This window comes from Oryctolagus cuniculus, chromosome 10, assembly GCF_964237555.1.
Source record: "Oryctolagus cuniculus chromosome 10, mOryCun1.1, whole genome shotgun sequence".
Lineage (NCBI taxonomy): Eukaryota > Metazoa > Chordata > Mammalia > Lagomorpha > Leporidae > Oryctolagus > Oryctolagus cuniculus.
Window position 1 is genome coordinate 103,775,229 of NC_091441.1, and position 24,593 is coordinate 103,799,821.

At 57.2% G+C, this 24,593-nt stretch overlaps 3 long non-coding RNA genes across 4 annotated transcripts; all 3 read left to right on the top strand.

Annotated features, from left to right (window-relative positions):
- Positions 1-724: 724 nt before the first annotated feature.
- Positions 725-2,932, top strand: LOC138843980 (uncharacterized). The gene is made up of 3 exons (XR_011379248.1): positions 725-2,079; positions 2,230-2,337; positions 2,524-2,932. It is a non-coding gene; the product is annotated as an uncharacterized lncRNA (long non-coding RNA).
- A 6,597-nt stretch (positions 2,933-9,529) lies between these two features.
- On the top strand, positions 9,530-11,608 carry LOC138843070 (uncharacterized). Of its 2 annotated transcripts, none has more exons than XR_007921760.2 (4): positions 9,530-10,484; positions 10,643-10,760; positions 10,902-11,008; positions 11,195-11,608. It is a non-coding gene; the product is annotated as an uncharacterized lncRNA (long non-coding RNA). The 2 variants fall into 2 exon arrangements; XR_007921765.2 differs by having other exon boundaries at positions 9,531-10,484; positions 10,935-11,008.
- Positions 11,609-17,923: 6,315 nt separating this feature from the next.
- LOC138843981 (uncharacterized) lies at positions 17,924-21,341 on the top strand. Its single transcript, XR_011379249.1, has 3 exons — positions 17,924-19,161; positions 19,302-19,409; positions 20,798-21,341. It is a non-coding gene; the product is annotated as an uncharacterized lncRNA (long non-coding RNA).
- The last annotated feature ends 3,252 nt before the right edge of the window (positions 21,342-24,593 follow it).

Genomic DNA, 24,593 nt, shown 5'->3' on the forward strand with positions numbered 1-24,593 from the left:
CCAAGGCAGCCAATCCGGTCAAGGGGCGGTCTATGCCCTAACCAATCACAGCCTGTAGCCAGGCAGTTTCTGACGCCATCCAATCACAGCCTGTTGGCAGGCTGACTCCGCTGTCATGTGATTTTCACAACCATGCAATCACAGCCTGTTGCTGGCAAACTCTGCTGTCATGTGTTTTTCGTAAGCATCCAGTCACAGCCTGTTGCCCGCGGCCATCTTGGCCTGGCCTTCTCAGTCCACCACACTGCAGGCTCTGTAGGAAAGGTTTCCCCACCAGGTTGCACACTGTGGCCTGTGGGCTGGGCCAGGTCAGTCATGTTTGCTGTGGGTTTTGTGTACAGAGTTTCTGGTGCTGACATTTCTGTCTCCTCTGTCTCCCTCTCTCTGTCCTCTCCGTCTATTTGCCTTCGAATAAGTAAGCAAATCCTTTTAATCAAAGAAGTGAGCAGCTGGGACCTGTACAGACACTCACACGGGACGCAGGCCCCGTGAGCCGTGGCTTTACAGCTCCGTCACAGCACCGCTGACTTGAGTGACAGAACATTTGATGTAGCGTCATGATGCCAGTGGCGCTGCACCATGGTTTGAGGCGATCATCCAGGGGGTGAAGAGAAAGGAGTGGATACACTGAGTCTGCAAAAGGCAAAATTATGGAAGATGCTAAGACCAGAAATGAAAAGGTTTGAAATATCCTACAGGGTTTAATTTCAAAACACTAAAATCACACCCTCTCTCAACCTGGGAAAGAATTTCTCATTTCTTTCTTTTTTTAAAGTGGCAAAGTTCCTGTGCAAACCAGCGTGGGGCAGCACCTGCTGTGGTTTCTTGCTCTGACATCAGAAGGCGCCATTGTGACGTCATGCCCGCTGCCTGCACAAAGCCTTGGCTGGGCCTGGGTTCTGTCATTTGCCCAGGAAGTGCTGTCCTGGGGACCTGGGGCTGGGAACAGTTGCCTGTGTTTCCCTTGTTTGGTTTTTGTTCTTCAAGCTGCTTTTTTTTGGTCAAATTTGTTTTTTCTTTTTCTGTTTTGTTTATTTTTTTTCCTATTTTTTTCCTCCAGCATTCATAGTCTTTTTCCCTTTTTTATTGATTTTCCTTGGATATTTCATTTCCATTTGTATTTTTTCTTCATTTTTTCCCTTGGCTTCCCCCTTGTTTCTGGTTGTTCTTTATATTTTCTTATATTTTGGGTTTCCCTTTGTTCACTTTGAGTTTTTTCTCATTTAATTCCCTTTCTTTAATAAGACCGTGAGGCCGTCTGCTTTGGTTGTTATACAGTTCAGTTTCTTGGGATTTTTTTCTTTATGGTTTATTATGTATTTGTGTTTACTCACTTTTAACTGTTTCGATAGGGTTAGTCTCAGTTGTGAGTCCAGTTGAGTTCATTTGGTTCCTGTTTTCTGTTGGTTATGTGACCTGACTTTGTCCATTTTGTGTTCTGATTTCTGTTCATTTGATTTCTGTTTGTTTCATCTTTGTGCTCAAGTAGTCAGAGCCATGAGAGCTGATCTGTGTCAGCTGCTGGCTCGGGGTCTCCCAGACGTCAGCCCTGCTGACCCTTCCTGGGGGAGCCCTGGAGAGGGAGAGGGATCCGGAGGAAGAATCGGATCCTGCTGCTCCTGTTGGGCCAAATTTGTTTTTTCTTTTTCCATTTTGATTACTTTGTCCTTTTTCTATTTTATTTTGTTTCCTGCCACAATTCATGTTCATTTTGTGTTTTCTCATTTTAACATTTTCTTCCATAGAACAGTCTCCTTGTTGGTGTGGTGTAGTGGATACAGTTCATGTTTTCTGTTGGTGACGGGAGCAGAGTGAGTTTGTTCATTTTTGTGTTTTGATTTCTGTTCATTTGATTTCTGTTGTTGCATTTTCATTTGTGCACCACTCGTCTGCCTTCCTGGGAGCCCCGGGAGAGGGAGAAGAATCCCGAGGCCAGAATTCCAACCTGGGGACTTCCTGGGGTGGGGACCGATGTCAGGTCCCCCAAGCCCTCTGTGTCCCAGTGGCTCCCGGGTCCCTCAGCAGAGCGGGGCAGGAGGTGTCCATGGCGGCTCCTGGATGAGCTGAGAAGGCTGTCAGGTGGGACAGGTGCTGTCTGCACGGGGGGGGGGGGGGGGGGGGAGAAAGGGTTGTTACTGCGAGGTTCTGCCTGCAGGGGACTCTGTTGGGGTCTCCCATGTCTGCAGGGGAGGGGTGGTGGCAGTGCGTTCTCCTCTCTCCCCTGCACAGGTAACTACTGCCCAGTCCGGGTGGCTCTACAAGGTTTAGGATCCAAAGAAGCCCCAGAAACCTGATCTGCACCAGCAAGAAAACTTCCTGTTGAAGGACCTCTTGGTGGTAAGGGACTCACCCTCAGGGACAGGAACCAGGGACCAGGCCATGTCATGACAAGGCCCAAATTCCCCCAATGTAAGCTTGTCCCTGGCCAAGCCCTCTGACCTCTCAACTCCAGGAGGGTCCTTGGGCTACCAAAGGGTCTACACAGCAGATGCTGCAGCTGAGCTGTGTCTCTGGTGCCCCCAGGTCACCATGATCTTCCATGGGAAGACTGACTCTGAGACGTCCAGCCTCCAGAATCCTTGCCTCTGTGCTCTCTAGAGTGTCCCTCGTCCTCGCTGCCCCAAGGCCAGGACCCCGTGGCTTCTTTGGCTGCCCAGGTCACCATGATCATCCACGGGAAGATGAACTCCGAGATGCCCAGCTTCAGAATCCTCGCCCTTCCAGAAGAGGAGTCGAAGGTCCCTCATCCTTGCTGCCCCAAGGCCTGGATCCCTTGGCTCCTCCGTCCCTGGGGAGCAGCTGCTGCCTGGGAAGAACCTCGATGCCTCTGTTGGTGCGCATGGATTGCCCTGCACTACTGCCTCTGTGCCAGAATGAACAGATTTATAAGTTAACAGAAATCAATTAGGTCAATAAATTGTGAATGGAAAAACATGAAGGACTTAGTGTTGGTTTCGGGCACCTGTGCTCACACACGGGGGAGCAGAGTGCTGGGAGCGTGGAGGAGCCAGCTTGGAGCCGCACCGGGTCCAGGGCCTGGGCTGAGTCCTGACTCCAGTGCCCGCTGCTGCCCACCTTCATATCCCTGCCCCTTGGCCTCTGATTCTGTCTCTGTCAAGGGGGTGTGAGCAATAGGAGCCCCTGGTTGCAGGGTGGCTGCCCCGGGAAGCACCCAGAACAGCTCCCAACTTCCCTGAGCCTCTGGGTAGGGCTAGGTCCTTAGGTGCCATGGGCAGCCTGGGTGGGTTTCTGGGAGCTGTCAGCTGTCTCTGGGTCCTGGGCTGTGGGGGAGCTGGCTCCTTCCTGTGACCCCCCACTGTCCTTTCCTTTGTCCTTGCCCCTTCTCCCTGCCTCTCTGTCCTTCCCCTGTTGGAGGTCCCGAGCCTGATTTGGGATCTCTCTCCCCTTCTCTGTCCTCTGTTCCTATCCAGTCCTGGTGGCCACTGTTCCTCCCCTGACCTGGGAGCCCTGGGGTCAGAGCCCTGGGCGTCAGCATCCGGGAGCAGATGCCAGGACCTGGCTCAGGGCTCAGGTTCAGAGACAACTCTTTCCCGGGACTGAAGGAAGCTCCTTCGGCCAGGTGCATGGAGTGGAGTCCATCTGAGGACAGCATTATCACAGAGAAATGGTCACGAGTCAGGCAGCTCCCAGAACTGGAGCAGGTGCTGAGGACCCCTCTCCATGACAGGTGCCACAGCATTGCTGGACAGCAGGAAGTGAGGTGGGGAGATCAGCACCAGGGCTCCAGTTCAGTCCCCACACCTGCCTGTCGGGCACCTCTTAACTAGTTAATTGCTCACAGCCTAATTAATGAACTGCCTCTGGGCCTTGTGCTGCAGCCCCAGCCCCGTGGCCGTGAGGAATCTGTTTGGGTTGGGAGTGTGGGCCCAGTGCTGGTGCCTGGACCAAGTCCATGATTCCCATGAATTTTCTTTAACACCTGGTAAGGCTTCCCTGATGTCATGTTTTCATCCACAGGTGGAGCAGAGGTAGGCTAGGTGACGTTTCATCAAATTAGGAACGTCTGAGCGAAAGGCCTTGTTAGCATTTGAGTTCCAAGACTGTTCACCTTGGCTGTTGCCCCGGTCCGGTGTCTCCAGAAACTAGATAGGGGAGGCCCTGAGAGCTGGGTGCAGGGTGGAGCCTCTGGGTGTCCTAGGTGCTGGGCCCTCCCTTCTGGGACTACATAGCGCCATCACCAGGAGAGCCCCTCCCTTGCCTGGCTCTCTGTGCTGTGGTCTGGCTCCCTGCAGAGGGTGGTGGGATGGATTCTGAATCCTCTGGGGACCTTGCTGGGTGCACTGCTGCGGGAGAGGCCGGCATGGGAGTTCTGGGGTTCGGGAAGCTTCCGGTGGTGCCCAGGACAAGGCTCTCTGTCTGGCGTCCTCAGAGTGCCTGGGGATCCCTGCAGTGGGACGTGCAGACCCAGAGGGCACCTGGAGCGGGGTGGATGGGAACCCCGGAGCCACCCCTTGCACAGGCGTCCACTGAGCAGCTGCACACCAACGGGGCCGTGGCAGCGGGCGGCTCTTCCCAGTCTCGCTTGGGATTAGAACCACCTGCGGGCTGGAAGCCACAGAGGCCTGGGCAGCTCCCCAGGGAGATGCAGGTGTTCCATATCAGGGAGAGTTTATAGTGGTCACCTGGGTCCCAGGAAACGCTGAGCGCGGCCTTGCCTTGGTGTGGGGGATTTTGGGGGTGTGAGTTTGGGCACAGCTAGGAGCAGGCCTGGGGCTGTGGGGTCCTCCTGGGGCAGGGCGGCAGCACCTCTGATTTAGCCCTGCAGAACTTGTTTCTGTCTTCCCAAAGCCCAGTCCCACGACTGCACGCTGCACAGAGGGGAAGCCGCAGGGCGCATGCTCCTGACCCAGCGCCCTGGGGAGTCTCTTTCCAGACCTCTTACTGTGCATCCGTGTGTCCAATCAGGAGCTGAGGACGACCGTGGTTAAGAACCCAGGTCAGGGCCAGGCCGCCCTGCTTGGAGTCCTGGTTCTCCTGTCCGTGCCTGGTGTCCTTGGCCGTGCAGCGTCTGTGTGGGGCCGGCATCTGTGACGTGGGCACAGGCTGTGAGGAGGCAGCTTGGGTGTGGGTAACCAGCAGAGCACATGTGGTGCACGTGCGGCCTGGGCGGGCTCACTGCAGTCACTTGATCCTGGAGGCTGCTCCTCGGGGCCTGGGTCCCTCGGCTGTCACAGTGCCCACAGGAACCGCCCCTTTCTGTCTCCACAGGGTGGTGTCCGAGCATGGACACCAAGGATTTGGGCATGGTGCCTCCACTTTCACAACTCCCAGGGGTCTCAGAGCAGGTGTGCATACACCCTGCACACGCAGCCCCGAGAGGGTCTCTGGTGGACACAGCTGGGAGAGGGCGGGTTCATGCAGAGGCCGCATGTACATGGCTTGTTAGGAAGGCCGTGCCCCGGCCCCCTGTGCAGCGGCACTGAGGGCTCTCACCCCACAGGCCAGCGGGCAGGATGAGTGCTGTCCCTGCAGACGCTGGGGTGTGGGTGCTGGGGTCGCATTCATGGGCCCCCTCTTCCCTGTAACGTGGAGCGTCCGTGTGGCCAGGCCGTGTGGGTGTCCTGCAGGATGTCGCGTCATGGTCTCTGCCTGTGGCAGTGTCTGCAGCTGTGGATTCTGAGGTCTTGTCACGACAGGCAGGTCCTCATGTGTCACCAACACCAATTCTTTGTGATTGCAAACACTTTTTTTAAATACATTTTTTAAAGATTTATTTATTAATTTCAAAGTCAGAGTTATACTGTCTTTCTCTCAATCACCCTTATATCCACTGGTTCCCTCACCAATTGAAAGCAATGGCTAGAGCTGTGGTGATCTGAGACAGGGAGCCAGGAGCTTCTTCTGAGTCTCCCAGATGGGTGCAGAACTTGGGCCTTCTTCTACTGCTTTCCCAGGCCATAGCAGAGAGCTGGATCCAAAGTGGAGCAGGCAGGACTCAAACCAGCACCCAGATGGGATCTGGCCACAGCAGGTGGTAGCTTTACCCACCATGCCTCAGTGCCAGCCCCAAGCACTTCCTTCTTGCCTGTCTTCTCTTTCATATGTCTTATTTATGGGGCCTTCCTTTGAGGTATCTCTCGCACTGTGGACGTGACCCTGTGAGGTGTCCCGCACACTGGTTCTAGGTGCACACCTGTCTCTATCGAGCTCACTGTGAGAGCTGGGCTCAGGGAGGCTGCAGATGGCCCAGTGACAGAGACACTGGACTCGGATCCCTTTCTTTCTCCCTGGCTTTCCTCTCCCCACCAGGGCGTCTACAGACCGAGCCCTGAGAGAGCGGAGGGAGGGTGTGACGCTGGCCCAGTGAGCCTGATTAGGAAGTGCTAGTGTGGCCGGGGCTGCTCCATCCTGGCTGCGTGGCGCTGTTGGGAATCAGAGCCCCAGACCCCACAGGGTGGGGGCACAGGTGAGCCTCGCATAGGGTGCCTTGGAGGGTGCCCAAAGTGCACCCCAGGACAGCACTGGACAGACGGGGTGCCTGCTATGCAGGGAACTACTGAAGGCTACAAGGTCACTGCTTAAGATGAGCCCCACCCATTCTATTACTTAGCTCAGGTCACAGCCTCTGTCCCCATCCTGGCACAGACACCAGGCAGAGTGACCCAGGGTTGTGGGGGAGGGGCCCAGTGTCCCTGATCTTCAGTGGTTCAGGGCTATCCCTGGGAACGTCCATCCGCAGGCCCCTCCTCCTCCTGTGTGTGCAGGGAAAGTGAGTTCTGGCATCTGGACGCCCACGTGACAGTCTGCCTGTGTGCCCTTCCCTGACACCAGGGAGGCAGAGCAATTCCCTCCCTTGGGATAGGGGGGCTTTTGCTCCAGGTCCAGGGGCTGCCTCCCCTCCCCCACTGGCTCCCTGTGGAGCTGGGCCTCTGCCTCAGGCTCAGCTTGCATTCACAGCCTCAGCTCCACCCCTGCAGACCTGGGCTGTGGGCATTGGCCCCTCCTTCACAAACAGGGAAACTGAGGCCGAGATGAAGAGCCAGGCCCCTCCCCAGTGAGCGGTTCCTCCCAGGCCCAGGTGGCTGCTGATTCCTGCCCCACCCAGGGAGCAGCTGGGGCAGAGCCGGGGCATCAGCATCGGGAGCAGCTGCCAGCCCTGGGCCCAGGGGCTTAGTGTGAGGAGACAGCTCCACCTGTGACAGAGGAACGTCCTTAGGCCAGTACATGGAGTGGAGTGTATCTGAGAAGAGCATCATGATACAGAAGTGATTCACGCATCAGGAGCAGGTTCTGAGGACTCTGTTCCCGTGATTTTTTTTAGCACCTGAGAAGGCTTCCCATGGTGTCCTTGTTCTTCCTCCTGGAGGGAGAAAGAGGTGGCTAGTGATGTTTAATTGAATTATCAACGTGCAAACACAAAGCTGTGTTTTAGGATCTAGGTTCTGTGACTCCTTGTTGAACCTGGCCACTGCCTTGGACAGTTGTTCCGGGCATCACCAATGACTGGATCTGGGCAGGCAGGGGGAGCCGGGTCCAGGGTGTAGTCAGAGCCCCTGCGGGGGCTGAGCCCGCCGCTCTCCTGCCCCTGGATGGGAAAGACTGAGTGACCCGGGGTGTCTGTGAATTTCTGTGTGGCCCAGATGAGCGTGTCCACCACCCGAGGGGATCCGCCCTCGCCGTGGGCAGCACCACCCAGCCCGCCCAGAACTCGGAGAGAACAGGGCCGCAGGGCAGGGGGAGCTCGGGGCCCTCATGGAGCCTGCGCGTCTCAGTGCTCCCCCTCAGGCTCAGAGCCCCCGGTGCTGTGGCTTTTCCACTCTGGTACTCGCACCCGTGACCTGGGACTCCCGGCTGCAGCCCGAGACCGAGAAGAACCCGGCACCTGCTGGGTCCTGGTCCTGGGTCCTGGGGACTCGGTGTGCACCTGCTCCCAGCTCTCCTGGTTTCCTACTTGGCAGAAGGCTGCCCCTGGGACTTGGCAGCCGTCATCACAGGTGAGCCCCTTCCTCTGACAGACCCCCTCCTCTGCACCCCTCCTTTGCACCCTCTCTGGCTCCCGGGAACCGTGGCATGACGATTCTGAATCCTCTGCGGACATTGCTGGATGCAGAGGTGGGGGAGAGGTGGGGTCTGGGGTTTCTGGGTTCTGGAGGCTTCCATGTGGGGCAGGGGACAAGGACCTCTGTCAGGCGTCCTCAGAGCCTCTGCGGATCCCTGCTGTGGACTGTGAGAACCAAGAGGGCTTGCGTGGCTGGGTGGTGGGGCTCTGGGGGCTGCCCCCGACACAGGCGTGCTCTGACCAGCTGCACACTGAAGGGGCTGTGGCAGCGGGTGGCTCCTCCCACACCCCTCCGGGATTAGAACCACCTGCTGGCTGGAAGCCACAGAGTCCTGGGCATCTCCCCTTGAGGATCCAGGTGTTAAATATCAGGAATGTGTTCCACTGACTCGCAGAGGTCCCAGGAAACGTTGAACCTGGGCCCTGGGTAGTGTGCAGGTTATGTGGGGTGTGGTTTTGGGCACAGGGAAGAGCAGACTGGGGCTGTGGGCGTCCTCTTGGGGCAGGGGCAGCAGGACCCCTGATTAGGCCCCAGTTTTGTTTCTCCTTGGTCAAGCCCAGTCCCCTCTTACACCCACGTGGACTGCGGGGATCTCAGGAGAACGGGTGCTGCCGGGGCCTCGAGGTCCATGCGCAGCCCAAGGGAAGGCCTGAGCTCTGGGCTGCGCTGGTGGCCCGGGTGCTGTGACTCCCTGGCCCAGTTCTGGCAGGAGGGGCCAGGGCCACGGGCAGCAGAGAGGGAGTGAGGTTATGGCTGCGAAGCTCCCAGCAGTGTATGAGCCCATAGGGGATTCCTCAGGCCAGACAGAGGCTGTGCTGGGGTCTCCCCTGAGATCCGGGACACCAGGACCTGCAGGAGCCCCCCCTGCAGCCTCTGTAGGAAAGGTTTCCCCACCAGGTTGCACACTGGTAGCCTGTGGGATGGCCCAGGTCAGTCACGTTTGCTGGGGCTCCTGCTGTGCACAGAGTTTGTGGTGCTAACACGGGGACCTTCTCTGTCTCCCTCTCTCTGTCCTTCTCTCTCTGCCTTCGAATAAATAAATAAATAAATCCCTTTAAAAAAAAAAAAAAGTGGAGCAGCTGGGACATAACAAGACACTCACACGGGACGCAGGCCCCGTGAGCCGTGGCTTTACAGCTCCGTCACAGCACCGCTGACTTGAGTGACAGAACATTTGATGTAGCATCGCGATGCCAGTGGCGCTGCACCATGGTTTGAGGCGATCATTCAGGGGGTGAAGAGAAAGGAGTGGATACACTGAGTCTGCAAAAGGCAAAATTATGGAAGATGCTAAGACCAGAAATGAAAAGGGTTTGAAATATCCTACAGGGTTTAATTTCAGAAAGCATAATTATCATTCTCTTCAACCTAAGAAAGAATTTCTCTTTTTTTTTTTTTTTTTTTTAAGTGGAAAGGCGCCTGTGTAAACCAGCAGAGGGCAGCACCTGCTGCGGTTTCCTGCTCTGACATCAGAAGGCACCATTGTGAGGTCATGCCCGCTGCCTGCACAAAGCCTTGGCTGGGCCTGGGTTCTGTCATTTGCCCAGGAAGTGCTGTCCCGGGGACCTGGGGCTGGGAACAGCTGCCTGTTTGTTTTCTTGTTTTGTTTTTGTTCTTCAAGCTGCTGCTGTTTTGGTCCAATTTGTTTTTTCTTTTTGTGTTTTGATTATTTTGTTTTTTTTTCCATTTTATTTATTTTGATTTCCTCCAGTATTCGTATTCTTTTTCCCTTTCTTACTGATTTCCTTGTATATTTCATTTCCATTTGGATTTTTTCTTCACTTTTTTCCTTGGCTTTCCTCTTGTTTGTGGTTGTTCTTTATATTTTCTCCCATTATTGGGTTTCCCTTGTTCACTTTGTGTTTTTTTTCTAATTTTTATTCCGGTTTTTTAAGGACTGTATGTCGTCTTCTTGGATTGTTATTACAGTGAAGGTTTATGAATTTTTTTCTTTATGATTTATTCCTTTTTTTGTTTTCTCACTTTTAACTGTTTCGATAGGGTAGTCTCAGTTGTGAGTCTAGTTGAGTTCATTTAGTTCATGTTTTCTGTTGGTGAGGTGAGCTGACTTTGTCCATTTTGTGTTTGAGTTCTGTTCATTTGATTTCTGTTTGTTTCATCTTCTTTTGTGCTCAAGGAGTCAGAGCCGTGAGAGCTGATCTGTGTCAGCTGCTGGCTCAGGGTCTCCCAGACGTCAGCCCTGCTGACCCTTCCTGGGGGAGCCCTGGAGAGGGAGAGGAATCCGGAGGAAGAATCGCATCCTGCAGCTCCTGTTTGGTCAAATTTATTTTTTCTTTTTCCATTATGATTACTTTGTACATTTTCTATTTTATTTTGTTTCCTGCCACAATTCATGTTCATTTTGTGTTTTCTCATTTTAACATTTTCTTCCACTAGAACAGTCTCCTTGTTGGTGTGGTGTAGTGGATACAGTTCATGGTTTCTGTTGGTAACGGGAGCAGAGTGAGTTTGTTCATTTTTGTGTTTTGATTTCTGTTCATTTGATTTCTGTTGTTGCATTTTCATTTGTGCACCACTCGTCTCCCTTCCTGGGAGCCCCGGGAGAGGGAGAAGAATCCCGAGGCCAGAATCGCATCCTGGATGGGGACTTCCTTTGGCAGGGACTGACTACTGGCCTCGCAAGCCCTCTGTGTCCCCAGTGGCTCCCGCGTCCCTCAGCAGAGCGGGGCAGGAGGTGTCCATGGCGGATCCTGGGGCCCGAGCTGAGAAGGCTGTCAGGTGGGACTGTGGTGTCCCTGGGTGGGGGGGGGGGAACGGTTGTTACTTCGAGATTCAGCCTGCAGGGGACTCTCAGTTGGGGTCTCCCATGTTTGCAGGGGAGGGGCGGTGGCAGTGCGGGCCCCTCTCTCCCCTGCACAGGTAACTACTGCCCAGTCCGGGTGGCTCTACAAGGTTTAGGATCCAAAGAAGCCCAGAAACATGATCTGCACCAGCAAGAAGACTTCCTGTGGAAGGACCTCTTGGTGGTAAGGGACTCACCCTCAGGGACAGGAACCAGGGACCAGGCCATGTCATGACAAGGCCCAAATTCCCCCAATGTAAGCTTGTCCCTGGCCAAGCCCTCTGACCTCTCATCTGCAGGAGGGTCCTGGGGCCACCAACGGGTCTACATGGCAGATGCTGCAGCTGAGCTGTGTTTCTGGTGCCCCCAGGTCACCACGATCTTCCACGGGAAGACGGACTCTGAGACTTGTAGCTTCCAGAATCCTTGCCTCTGTGCTCTCTAGCATAGAGTGTCCCTCATCCTCACTGCCCCAAGGACAGGACCCCGTGGCTTCTTTGGCTGCCCAGGTCACCATGATCATCCACGGGAAGATGAACTCCGAGATGCCCAGCTTCAGAATCCTCGCCCTTCCAGAAGAGGAGTCGAAGGTCCCTCATCCTTGCTGCCCCAAGGCCTGGATCCCTTGGCTCCTCCGTCCCTGGGGAGCAGCTGCTGCCTGGGAAGAACCTCGATGCCTCTGTTGGTGCGCATGGATTGCCCTGCACTACTGCCTCTGTGCCAGAATGAACAGATTTATAAGTTAACAGAAATCAATTAGGTCAATAAATTGTGAATGGAAAAACATGAAGGACTTAGTGTTGGTTTCGGGCACCTGTGCTCACACACGGGGGAGCAGAGCGCTGGGAGCGTGGAGGAGCCAGCTTGGAGCCGCACCGGGTCCAGGGCCTGGGCTGAGTCCTGACTCCAGTGCCCGCTGCTGCCCACCTTCATATCCCTGCCACTTGGCCACTGATTCTGTCTCTGTCAAGGGGGTGTGAGCAATAGGTGCCCTGGTTGCAGGGTGGCTGCCCCAGGAAGCACCCGGAACAGCTCCCAACTTCCCTGAGCCTCTGGGTAGGGCTAGGTCCTTAGGTGCCATGGGCAGCCTGGGTGGGTTTCTGGGAGCTGTCAGCATCTGTGGGTCCTGGGGCTGTGGGGAGCTGACTCCTTCCTGTGACCCCCCACTGTCCTTTCCTTTGTCCTTGCCCCTTCTCCCTGCCTCTCTGTCCCTCCCCTGTTGGAGGCCCCGAGCCTGATTTGGGATCTCTCTCCCCTTCTCTGTCCTCTGTTCCTATCCAGTCCTGGTGGCCACTGTTCCTCCCCTGACCTGGGAGCCCTGGGGTCAGAGCCCTGGGCGTCAGCATCCGGGAGCAGATGCCAGGACCTGGCTCAGGGCTCAGGTTCAGAGACAACTCTTTCCCGGGGCTGAAGTAAGCTCCTTAGGCCAGATGCATGGAGTGGAGTCCATGTGAGGACAGCATTATCACAGAGACATGGTCACGAGTCAGGCAGCTCCCAGAACTGGAGCAGGTGCTGAGGACCCCACTCCATGACAGGTGCGACAGCTTTGCTGGAGAACAGGAAGTGAGGTGGGGAGATCAGCACCAGGGCTCCAGTTCAGTCCCCACACCTGCCAGTCGGGCACCTCTTAACTAGTTAATTGCTCACTACCTGATTAATGAACTGCCTCTGGGCCTTGTGCTGCAGCCCCAGCCCCGAGGCCGTGAGGAATCTGTTTGGGTTGGGAGTGTGGGCCCAGTGCTGGTGCCTGGTCCAAGTCCATGATTCCCATGAATTTTCTTTAACACCTGGTAAGGCTTCCCTGATGTCATGTTTTCATCCATAGGTGGAGCAGAGGTAGGCTAGGTGACGTTTCATCAAATTAGGAACGTCTGAGCGAAAGGCCTTGTTGGCATTTGAGTTCCAAGACTGTTCACCTTGGCTGTTGCCCCGGTCCGGTGTCTCCAGAAACCAGATAGGGGAGGCCCTGAGAGCTAGGTGCAGGGTGGAGCCTTAGGGCGTCCTAGGTGCTGGGCCCTCCCTTCTGGGACTACATAGCGCCATCACCAGGAGAGCCCCTCCCCTGCCTGGCTCTCTGTGCTGTGGTCTGGCTCCCTGCAGAGGGTGGTGGGATGGATTCTGAATCCTCTGGGGACCTTGCTGGGTGCACTGCTGCGGGAGAGGCCGGCATGGGAGTTCTGGGGTTCGGGAAGCTTCCGGTGGTGCCCAGGACAAGGCTCTCCGTCTGGCGTCCTCAGAGTGCCTGGGGATCCCTGCAGTGGGACGTGCAGACCCAGAGGGCGCCTGGGGCGGGGTGGATGGGAACCCCGGAGCCACCCCTTGCACAGGCGTCCACTGAGCAGTTGCACACCAACGGGGCCGTGGCAGCGGGCGGCTCTTCCCAGTCTCGCCCCGGGATTGGAACCACCTGCAGGCTGGAAGCCACAGAGGCCCGGGCATCTCCCCAGGGAGACGCAGGTGTTCCGTATCAGGAGAGTTTGTAGTGGTCACCTGGGTCCCAGGAAACGCTGAGCGCGGCCTTGCCTTGGTGTGGGGGATTTTGGGGGTGTGAGTTTGGGCACAGCTAGGAGCAGGCCTGGGGCTGTGGGGTCCTCCTGGGCAGGGCGGCAGCACCTCTGATTTACCCCGCAGAACTTGTTTCTGTCTTCCCAAAGCCCAGTCCCACGACTGCACGCTGCACAGAGGGGAAGCCGCAGGGCGCATGCTCCTGACCCAGCGCCCTGGGGAGTCTCTTTCCAGACCTCTTACTGCGCATCCGTGTGTCCAATCAGGAGCTGAGGACGACCGTGGTTAAGAACCCAGGTCAGGGCCAGGCCGCCCTGCTTGGAGTCCTGGTTCTCCTGTCCGTGCCTGGTGTCCGTGCCTGGTGTCCGTGCAGCGTCTGTGTGGGGCCGGCATCTGTGACGTGGGCACAGGCTGTGAGGAGGCAGTGTGGGCGTGGGTAACCAGCAGAGCACATGTGGGGCACGTGCGGCCTGGGCGGGCTCACTGCAGTCACTTGATCCTGGAGGCTGCTCCTCGGGGCCTGGGTCCCTCGGCTGTCACAGTGCCCACAGGAACCGCCCCTTCCTGTCTACCACAGGGTGGTGTCCGAGCATGGACACCAAGGATTTGGGCATGGTGCCTCCACTTTCACAACTCCCAGGGGTCTCAGAGCAGGTGTGCATACACCCTGCACACGCAGCCCCGAGAGGGTCTCTGGTGGACACAGCTGGGAGAGGGCGGGTTCATGCAGAGGCCGCATGTACCTGGCTTGTTAGGAAGGCCGTGCCCCGGCCCCCTGTGCAGCGGCACTGAGGGCTCTCACCCCACAGGCCAGCGGGCAGGATGAGTGCTGTCCCTGCAGACGCTGGGGTGTGGGTGCTGGGGTCGCATTCATGGGCCCCCTCTTCCCTGTAACGTGGAGCGTCCGTGTGGCCAGGCCGTGTGGGTGTCCTGCAGGATGTCGCGTCATGGTCTCTGCCTGTGGCAGTGTCTGCAGCTGTGGATTCTGAGGTCCTGTCATGACAGGCAGGTCCTCATGTGTCACCAACACCAATTCTTTGTGATTGCAAACACTTTTTTTAAATACATTTTTTAAAGATTTATTTATTAATTTCAAAGTCAGAGTTATACTGTCTTTCTCTCAATCACCCTTATATCCACTGGTTCCCTCACCAATTGAAAGCAACGGCTAGAGCTGTGGTGATATGAGACAGGGAGCCAGGAGCTTCTTCTGAGTCTCCCAGGTGGGTGCAGAACTTGGGCCTTCTTCTACTGCTTTCCCAGGCCATAGCAGAGAGCTGGATCCAAAGTGGAGCAGGCGGGACTCAAACTAGCACCCGGATGGGATCTGGCCACAGCAGGTGGTAGCTTTACCCACCACGCCTCAGTGCCAGCCCCAAGCACTTCCTTCTTGCCTGTCTTCTCTTTCATATGTGTTATTGTATGGAGCCTTCCTTTGAGGTATCACTCACGTACCGTGGACGTGACCCTGTGACGCGTCCCGCACACTGGTTCTAGGTGCACACCTGTCTCTATCGAGCTCACTGTGTGAGAGCTGGGCTCAGGGAGGCTGCAGATGGCCCAGTGACAGAGACACTGGACTCGGATCCCTTTCTTTCTCCCTGGCTTTCCTCTGCCCCACCAGGGCATCTGCAGACCGAGCCCTGGGAGAGCGGAGGGAGGGTCTGACGCAGGCCCAGTGAGCCTGAGTAGGAAGTGCTAGTGTGGCCGGGGCTGCTCCATCCTGGCTGCGTGGCGCTGTTGGGGAATCAGAGCCCCAGACCCCACAGGGTGGGGGCACAGGTGAGCCTGGCATAGGGAGCCTTGGAGGGTGCCCAAAGTGCACCCCAGGACAGCACTGGACAGACGGGGTCTACTATTTAGGAAAGACTGAAGGCTAAAAGGTGACTGCTTAAGATCAGCCCACCAAGTCTGGTCCACAACTCAGGTCAAAGCCTCTGTCCCCATCCGGGCACAGACACCAGGCAGAGTGACCCAGGGTTGTGGGGGAGAGGCCCAGTGTCCCTGATCTTCAGTGGTTCAGGGCTGTCCCTGGGGACGTCCATCCGCAGGCCCCTCCTCCTCCTGTGTGTGCAGGGAAAGTGAGTTCTGGCATCTGGACGCCCACGTGACAGTCTGCCTGTGTGCCCTTCCCTGACACCAGGGAGGCAGAGCAATTCCCTCCCTTGGGAGAAGGGGGCTCAGGCTCCAGGTCCAGGGGCTGCCTCCCCTCCCCCACTGGCTCCCTGGCTCCCTGTGGAGCTGGGCCTCTGCCTCAGGCTCAGCTTGCATTCACTGCCTCAGCCCCACTCCTGCAGACCTGGGCTGGGGCATTGTCCCCTCCTTCACAAACAGGGAAACTGAGGCCAAGAGGAAGAGCCAGGCCCCTCCCCAGTGAGCGGTTCCTCCCAGGCCCAGGTGGCTGCTGATTCCTGCCCCACCCAGGGAGCAGCTGGGGCAGAGCCTGGGCGTCAGCATCGGGAGCAGCTGCCAGCCCTGGGCCCAGGGGCTCCGTGTGGAGGAGACAGCTCCACCTGTGACAGAGGAACGTCCTTAGGCCAGTACATGGAGTGGAGTGTATCTGAGAAGAGCATCATGATACAGAAGTGATTCATGCATCAGGAGCCGGTTCTGAGGACTCCGTTCCCGTGATTTTTTTTTTAGCACATGAGAAGGCTTCCCATGGTGTCCTTGTTCTTCCTCCTGGAGGTAGAAAGAGGTGGCTAGTGATGTTTAATTGAATTATCAACGTGCAAACACAAAGCTGTGTTTTAGGATCTAGCTTCTGTGACTCCTTGTTGACCCTGGCCACTGCCTTGGACAGTTGTTCCGGGCATCACCAATGACTGGATCTGGGCAGGCAGGGGGAGCCGGGCCCGGGGTGGAGCCTCAGAACTCGGCAGGTGCTGAGCCCCCCTCTCCTGCCCCCGGGATGGGAAAGACTGAGCACCCGGGGTGTCTGTGAGTTTCTGAGGGGCCCAGATGAGCGTGTCCACCACCCGAGGGGATCCGCCCTCACTGTGGGCAGCACCATCCAGCCCACCCAGAACTCGGAGAGAACAGGGCCGCAGGGCAGGGGGAGCTCGGGGCTCTCATGGAGCCTGCGCGTCTCAGTGCTCCCCCTCAGGCTCAGAGCCCCCGGTGCTGTGGCTTTTCCACTCTGCAACTCGCACCCGTGGCCTGGGACTCCGGCTGCAGCCCGAGACCGAGAAAAACCCGGCGGCTGCTGGGTCCTGGGTCCTGGGGACTCGGTGTGCATCTGCTCCCAGCTCTCCTGGTTTCCTACTTGGCAGACGGCTGCCCCTGGGACTTGGCAGCCGCCATCACAGGTGAGCCCCTTCCTCTGACAGACCCCCTCCTCTGCACCCCTCCTTTGCACCCTCTCTGGCTCCCGGGAACCGTGGCATGACGATTCTGAATCCTCTGGGGACATTGCTGGATGAAGAGGTGGGGGAGAGGTGGGGTCTGGGATTTCTGGGTTCTGGAGGCTTCCATGTGGGGCAGGGGACAAGGACCTCTGTCAGGCGTCCTCAGAGCCTCTGCGGATCCCTGCTGTGGACTGTGAGAACCAAGAGGGCTCGCGTGGCTGGGTGGTGGGGCTCTGGGGGCTGCCCCTGACACAGGCGTGCTCTGTCCAGCTGCACACTGAAGGGGCTGTGGCAGCGGGCAGCTCCTCCCACACCCCTCCGGGATTAGAACCACCTGCTGGCTGGAAGCCACAGAGTCCTGGGCATCGCCCCTTGAGGATCCAGGTGTTAAATATCAGGAATGTTTTCCACTGACTCGCAGAGGTCCCAGGAAATGTTGAACCTGGGCCCTGGGTAGTGTGCGGGTTATGTGGGGTGTGGTTTTGGGCACAGGGAAGAGCAGACTGGGGCTGTGGGCGTCCTCTTGGGGCAGGGGCAGCAGGACCCCTGATTAGGCCCCAGTTTTGTTTCTCCTTGATCAAACCTAGTCCGCTCTGACACCCACGTGGGCTGCGGGGGTCTCAGGAGAACGGGTGCTACCGGGGCTTCGAGGTCCATGCTCAGCCCAAGGGAAGGCCTGAGCTCTGGGCTGCGCTGGTGGCCCGGGTGCTGTGACTCCCTGGCCCAGTTCTGGCAGGAGGGGCCATGGCCACGGGCAGCAGAGAGGGAGGGAGAAGGGGCTTCCTGGGGACCCTGTGGGCTCTGCTCTGGCTGTGGGAGTGCGGTCCCGCCCTAGTAGGCTGCAGCTCAGCAGGGTGGGAGCAGACACAGTACTGCCCAGCACCAGTGTCTTGGGTGATAGAACATTTGATGTCGTGTCGCGATGCCAGTGACACTGCACCATGGTTTGAGAGCAATCATCCAGGGGTTGAAGAGAAAGGAATGGATACATTGAGTCTGCAAAAGGCAAAATTATTAAAGATGCTAATACTAGAAATGAAAAGGTTTCAAAATATTCTGCAGGGTTTAATTTCTCAAAACACTGATGTTTCTCTCTTCAACATAAGAAAGGATTGTGCAGTCTTCGTCTTACTCAAGTGGCAAGGTTCCTGTGCAACCAGCAGAGGGCAGCACCTGCTGCGGTTTCCTGCTCTGACATCAGAAGGTGCCATTGTGACGTCATGCCCGCTGCCTGCACAAAGCCTTGGCTTAGCCTGGGTTCTGTCATTTGCCCAGGAAGCGCTGTCCCGGGGACCCGGGGCTGGGAACAGCTGCCTGTTTGTTTTCTTGATTTGTTTTTGTTCTTCAAGCTGCTGTTGTTTTGGTCAAATTTGTTTTTCCTTTTCCATTTTGATTATCTTGTTTTTGTTAATTTTTTCTATTTTTATTTCCTCCAGCATTCATAATATTTTCCATTCTTATAGATTTTATTTGGATATTTAATTTCCATTTGTATTTTTTCTTCACTTTTTTCATTGGCTTCCCTCTTCTTTGTGGTTGTTCTTTATATTTTCTCTCATTATTGGGTTTCTGTTTTTTCACTTTGAGTATTTTTCTCATTTTTATTCACTCCCCCCCCCTTTTTTTTTAATAAGACTGTAAGGCCATCTGGTTTGGTTGTTATACAGTTCAGGTTCTTGGGATTTGGTTCTTTATGCTTTTTACTCATTTATTTGTGTTTTCTCACTTTTAACTGTTTCGATAGGGTTAGTCTCAGTTGTGAGTCTAGTTGAGTTCATTTAGTTCCTGTTTTCTGTTGGTGATGTGAGCTGACTTTGTCTATTTTGTGTTTTGAGTTCTGTTCATTTGATTTCTGTTTGTTTCATCTTCTTTTGTGCTCAAGTAGTCAGAGCCATGAGAGCTGATCTGTGTCAGCTGCTGGCTCAGGGTCTCCCAGACGTCAGCCCTGCTGACCCTTCCTGGGGGAGCCCTGGAGAGGGAGAGGAATCCGGAGGAAGAATCGGATCCTGCTGCTCCTGTTGGGTCAAATTTGTTTGTCTTTTTCCATTTTGATTGCTTTGTACTTTTTCTATTTTATTTTGTTTCCTGCCACCATTCATATTCATTTTGTTTTTTCTCATTTTAACATTTTATTCCACTAGAACAGTTTCCGTTGTTTCTGTGGTGTAGTTGATTCAGTTCATGTTTTGTGTTGGTGACAGAAGCAGAGTGAGTTTGTTCATTTTTGTGTTTTGATTTCTGTTCATTTGATTTCTGTTGTTGCATTTTCATTTGTGCACCACTCGTCTCCCTTCCTGGGAGCCCCGGGAGAGGGAGAAGAATCCCGAGGCCAGAATCGCATCCTGGATGGGGACTTCCCGGGGTGGGCCTGACTGCGGTCCCCCAAGCCCTCAGTGTCCCCAGTGGCTCCCGCGTCCCTCAGCAGAGCGGGGCAGGAGGTGTCCATGGCGGCTCCTGGGGCCCGAGCTGAGAAGGCTGTCAGGTGGGACAGGTGCTGTCTGCCCAGGGGAGGGAGAAAGGGTTTTTAATGCGAGAATCAGCCTGTGGGAGACTTTCACCTGCACAGACTCTTTGTGCAGGGGAGTGGCAATGGCAGTGCGGGCCCCTCTGTCCTGTGCACAGGTAACTACATTCCAGTCCGGGTGGCTCTACAAGGTTCAAGACCCAAAGAAGCCCCAGAATCTCGATCTGCACCAGCAAGAAGACTTCCTGTGGAAGGACCTCTTGGAGGTGAGGGACTCACCCACAGAGGGGCGGGGTCACCCCAGACAGCCAGGGTGTCCATTGGCTTTGCATCTGTGTGCAGGTTTGCAGCAGGTGCATAGGGGAGGGGGGAGGGACTCACACTGATGCCCATGGCCCTCCTCGGTCAGGGGAGAGTGCAGAGGGGCTGTGGGCTTCACCCCTGCAGGTTCTGGAGGCTCCAGCAGCATGAGCCATCCCTCGTGGGCGCTGGCTGTGTGCAGCTCTGTACCAGGGTCTAAGGAGGGGAGAGGCCGCGGCAGCTCCTGACAGGCCCCAGGCTGCAGCAGCCGGGGGTCCCTCTCCTGAGACGTGGAGCCGAGGTCTCTGCACTGCTCGTCCTTGCCCTCTGCCCCAGCGCCAGGCAGTGTGGCCGAGCGTCTAGGAGCATCCTCACCGCCTTCCCATCCTCAGGGCAGACAGTCTGCCCCGGGGTCTCCATGGGAGATGCAGCAGCTCCCACCTGGACAAGGGAGCGCAGACGCTGGGCAGGTGGAGGTGGGGCTGCCAGGTGCAGGGAGACCGTGTCCTGGGCGTTTCTGTCCTTCCTACAGGCCATGGCTCCTGTGCTGTAGGCCCCTGGCCCATTCCCCATGGGCGCAGACGGAGGTGAGCGCATCTGCTCCTCTGAGACTCAGACGTCCGGGTCCCGTCCCTCCTGAGAGCCCCTGACCTTCGAGCCAGGCCCCCAGTCCTTGGAGCCTCACCGTGCCCCCTGGGAGATGGGTGTCTCTGAGGGCCACAGTGGCCCCATGAGTCTGGCACACAAGGTCCTGCACAGTGCCCGACGGGGGGTGAGCACGTGAGAGAGGGGACCCCTCTGTGGCTGCCGGGCTCGGAGGTCCCGGAGGTCCCGGCCGTGAGCTCCAGACCAGGCCAGCAGCCAGGGCTGTGCTGGGGCCTGGCAGGGGCGCTGGCATCACTGCAGCTCTGTGCTGCCAGCACTGCCTCCCCGTGTCTGTCCTCGGGGGGCTGAGCACCAGGGTGGGCATCTCCTCTGGCTTGGATGAGTCACCTGCCACCTCTCTGCTGGTCTGTGGCCTTGTTACCAAAGTACCCTGGGGTGTCACAGGACAGGAACCAGGGACCAGGCCATGGCATGACAGGGCCCGTGTTCTCCACTTGTCAGCTTCTCCCTGCCCTAGCCCTCTGACCTCTCAAATCCAAGAGGGCCCTGGGCCAACCATAGGGTCTACACGGCAGATGCTGGGGCAGAGCTATGTCTCTAGTGACCCAGGTCTCCCCATGTTCCACGGGAAGACAGACTCCAAGACTTCCAGCCTCAGAATCCTTGTCCCAGTGGTCTCCAGGAGTAGAGTGTCCTTCTTCCTCGCTGCCCCAGGGACAGGACCCCGAGCTTCTCTCCCTGCCCCCAGGTCACCACGATCATCCACTGGAAGATGGACTCCTAGACGCCCAGCTCAGAATCCTCGCCCTTCCAGAAGAGGTGTTGAGTGTCCCTCGTCCTCGCTGCCCCCAGATAGGACCCTGTGGCTTCTCTGGCTGCCCCCAGGAGAAACGATCGACCACCATGAGAAGGACTCCAACAGCCCATCTTCAGAATCCTCGCCCTTCCAGAAGAGGTGTTGAATGTCCCTCGTCCTCGCCGCCCCCTGAACAGGACCTCGTGGCTTCTCTGGCTGCCCAGAGGTCACCACGATCGTCCTAAGGAAAATGAACTCGGACACGCCCAGCCTCAGAATTCTCGCCCTTCCAGAAGAGGTGTTGAATGTCCCTCGTCCTCACTGCCCCAAGGACAGGACCCCGTGGCTGCTCCGTCCCCGGGGAGCAGCTGCTGCCTGGGAAGAACCTCGTTGCCTCTGTTGGTGCCCATGCATTGCCCTGCACTACTGCCTCTGTGCCTGCAAGTTAACTGATTTATGAGTTTAAAAGAAATCCATTAGGTCATAAATTTGTGGCTGGAGAAACATGATTGCTCAGTGTGGGTTCGGGCACCTGTGCTCACACACGGGGAGCGGAGCGCTGGGAGCCTGGAGGAGGCAGCTTGGAGCCGCGCCCGGGGCCTGGGCTGAGTCCTGGCTCCTGTGCCCCCGGCTGGCACTGCCTTGGTTTCCCAGCCCCTGGGACTCTGTTTCTGGGTCTGTCAAGGGGGTGTGAGTGACAGGAGCACCTGCCTCCCAGGAAGCACCCGGAACAGCACCAGACTTCCCTGGCTGCTGGGTAGGGCTGGGTCCTTAGAGGCGATTAGCTGACTGGGCGGGGTTCTGGGAGCTGTCAGCCTCTGTGGGTCTTGGGCTGTGGGGGAGCTGGCTCCTTCCTGTGACCCCCACTGGCCTTTCCTTTGTCCTTGCCCCTTCTCCTTGCCTCTCTGTCCCTCCACTGTTGGAGGCCCCGAGCCTGATTTGGGGCTCTCTCTCCCCTTCTCTGTCCTCTGTTCCTGTCCAGTCCAGGTGGCCGCTGTTCCTCCCCTGACCTGGGAGCCCTGGGGTCAGAGCCCTGGGCGTCAGCATCTGGGAGCAGATGCCAGGACCTGGCTCAGGGCTCAGGTTCAGAGACAACTCTTTCCCGGGACTGAAGGAAGCTCCTTAGGCCAGGTGCATGGAGTGGAGTCCATGTGAGGACAGCATTATCACAGAGAAATGGTCACGAGTCAGGCAGCTCCCAGAACTGGAGCAGGTGCTGAGGACCCCACTCCCTGACAGGTGTGGCATCATTGCTGGACAACAGGAAGTGAGGTGGGGAGATCAGCACCAGGGCTCCAGTTCAGTCCCCACACCTGCCGGTCGGGCACCTCTTAACTAGTTAATTGCTCACTACCTGATTAATGAACTGCCTCTGGGTCTTGTGCTGCAGCCCCAGCCCCGTGGCCATGAGGAATCTGTTTGGGTTGGGAGTGTGGGCCCAGTGCCGCTGCCTGGTCCAAGTCCATGATTCCCATGAATTTTCTTTAACATCTGGTAAGGCCTCCCTGATGTCATGTTTTCATCCCCAGGTGGAGCAGAGAGAGGTCGGCTAGGTGACGTTTCATGAAGTTAGGAATGTTCGAGCGAAGGGCCTTGTTAGCATCTGAGTTCCAAGACTCTGTTCACCTTGGCTGTTGCCCCGGTCCGGTGTCTCCTGAAACCGAAGGGGAGGCCCTGAGAGCTGGGTGCAGGGTGGAGCCTCTGGGTGTCCTAGGTGCTGGGCCCTCCCTTCTGCTGCCCCCAGACGGGAAGATTGGGCAACTGGATGCGGCTTTAGGAGTGTGTGGATCCTAGATGGGAGTCTGAGCAGGCATGGGCTCCACCTCCGAGTGGGCGGCACCATCATCAGTGGGGACCTCGGAGACAGGAGGGCGGCAGAGGAAGGGCGAGCTGGGCTCTCTCTGGGCCTGCGGTCTTAGCTCTCCCAGCTCAGGGTCAGAACCCAGGTCCTGTGGCTTTCTGATCTGGAGCTTGAACCCGTGGACCCTGGGCTCACAGTGCAGCCTGAGTCTGAGAAGGACACCAGGGGGTTGGGGTCCTGCGGGCTGGGTCTGTGCCTGGCCCCCAGCGCTCCTGGTTCCCCACATTGCAGACAGAGCGCACTGGGACTACACAGCGCCATCACCAGGTGAGCCCCTCCCTTGCCTGGCTCTCTGTGCTGTGGGTCTGGCTCCCTGCAGAGGGTGGTGGGATGCATTCTGAATCCTCTGGTTACCTTGCTGGGTGCACTGCTGCGGGAGAGGCCGGCATGGGAGTTCTGTGGTGCGGGAAGCTTCCGGTGGTGCCCAGGACTAGGCTGTCTGTCTGGCGTCCTCAGAGCGCCCTGGCGATCCCTGCAGTGGTTCGTGCAGATCCAGAGGGCGCCTGGAGCGGGGTGGATGGGAACCCCGGAGCCACCCCTTGCACAGGCGTCCACTGAGCAGCTGCACACCAACGGGGCCGTGGCAGCGGGCGGCTCTTCCCAGTCTCGCCCCGGGATTAGAACCACGTGCGGGCTGGAAGCCACAGAGGCCTGGGCATCTCCCCGGGGAGACGCAGGTGCTCCATATCAGGGAGAGTTTGTAGTGGTCACCCGGGTCTCAGGAAACGCTGAGCGCGGCCTTGCCTTGGTGTGGGGGATTTTAGGGGCGTGAGTTTGGGCACAGCTACGAGCAGGCCTGGGGCTGTGGGTGTCCTCCTGGGGCAGGGCGGCAGCACCTCTGATTTAGCCCTGCAGAACTTGTTTCTGTCTTCCCAAAGCCCAGTCCCACGACTGCACGCTGCACAGAGGGGAAGCCGCAGGGCGCATGCTCCTGACCCAGCGCCCTGGGGAGTCTCTTTCCAGACCTCTTACTGCGCATCCGTGTGTCCAATCAGGAGCTGAGGACGACCGTGGTTAAGAACCCAGGTCAGGGCCAGGCCGCCCTGCTTGGAGTCCTGGTTCTCCTGTCTGTGCCTGGTGTCCTTGGCCGTGCAGCATCTGTGTGGGGGCCGGCATCTGTGACGTGGGCACAGGCTGTGAGGAGGCAGCGTGGGTGTGGGTAACCAGCAGAGCACATGTGGCTCAGGTGTGGCCTGGGCGGGCTCACTGCAGTCACTTGATCCTGGAGGCTGCTCCTCGGGGCCTGGGTCCTTCGGCTCTCACAGTGCCCACTGGAACCGCCCCTTCCTGTCTCCACAGGGTGGTGTCTTAGCATGGACACCAGGATTCGGCACGGTGCCTGTGCAGGATTTGGCACACACCCTGCACACGCAGCCCCGAGAGGGTCTCTGGTGGACACAGCTGGGAGTGGGCGGGTTCATGCAGAGGCCGAGTGTACCTGGCTTGTTAGGAAGGCCGTGCCCCGGCCCCTTGTGCAGAGGCTCTGGAGGGCTCTCACCCCACACTGCCAGCAGGCAGGATGAGCGCTGTCCGTGCAGACGATGGGGGTGTTGGTGCTGGGGTCACATTCATTGGACCGCATTCATTGGTCACATTCCCTGCAACGTGGAGCGTCTGTGTGGGCAGGCCGTGTGGGTGTCCAGCAGTATGCTGGGTCACGTTCTCTGCCTGTGGCTGTGTCGGCAGCTGTGGATTCTGAGGTCCTGTCACGACTGGCAGGTCCTCATGTGTCACCAACACCAATTCTTTGTGATTGCAAACACTTTTTTAAATACATCTTTTAAAGATTTATTTATTAATTTCAAAGTCAGAGTTATACTGTCTTTCTCTCAATCACCCTTATATCCACTGGTTCCCTCACCAAGTGGCAGCAACAACTAGAGCTGT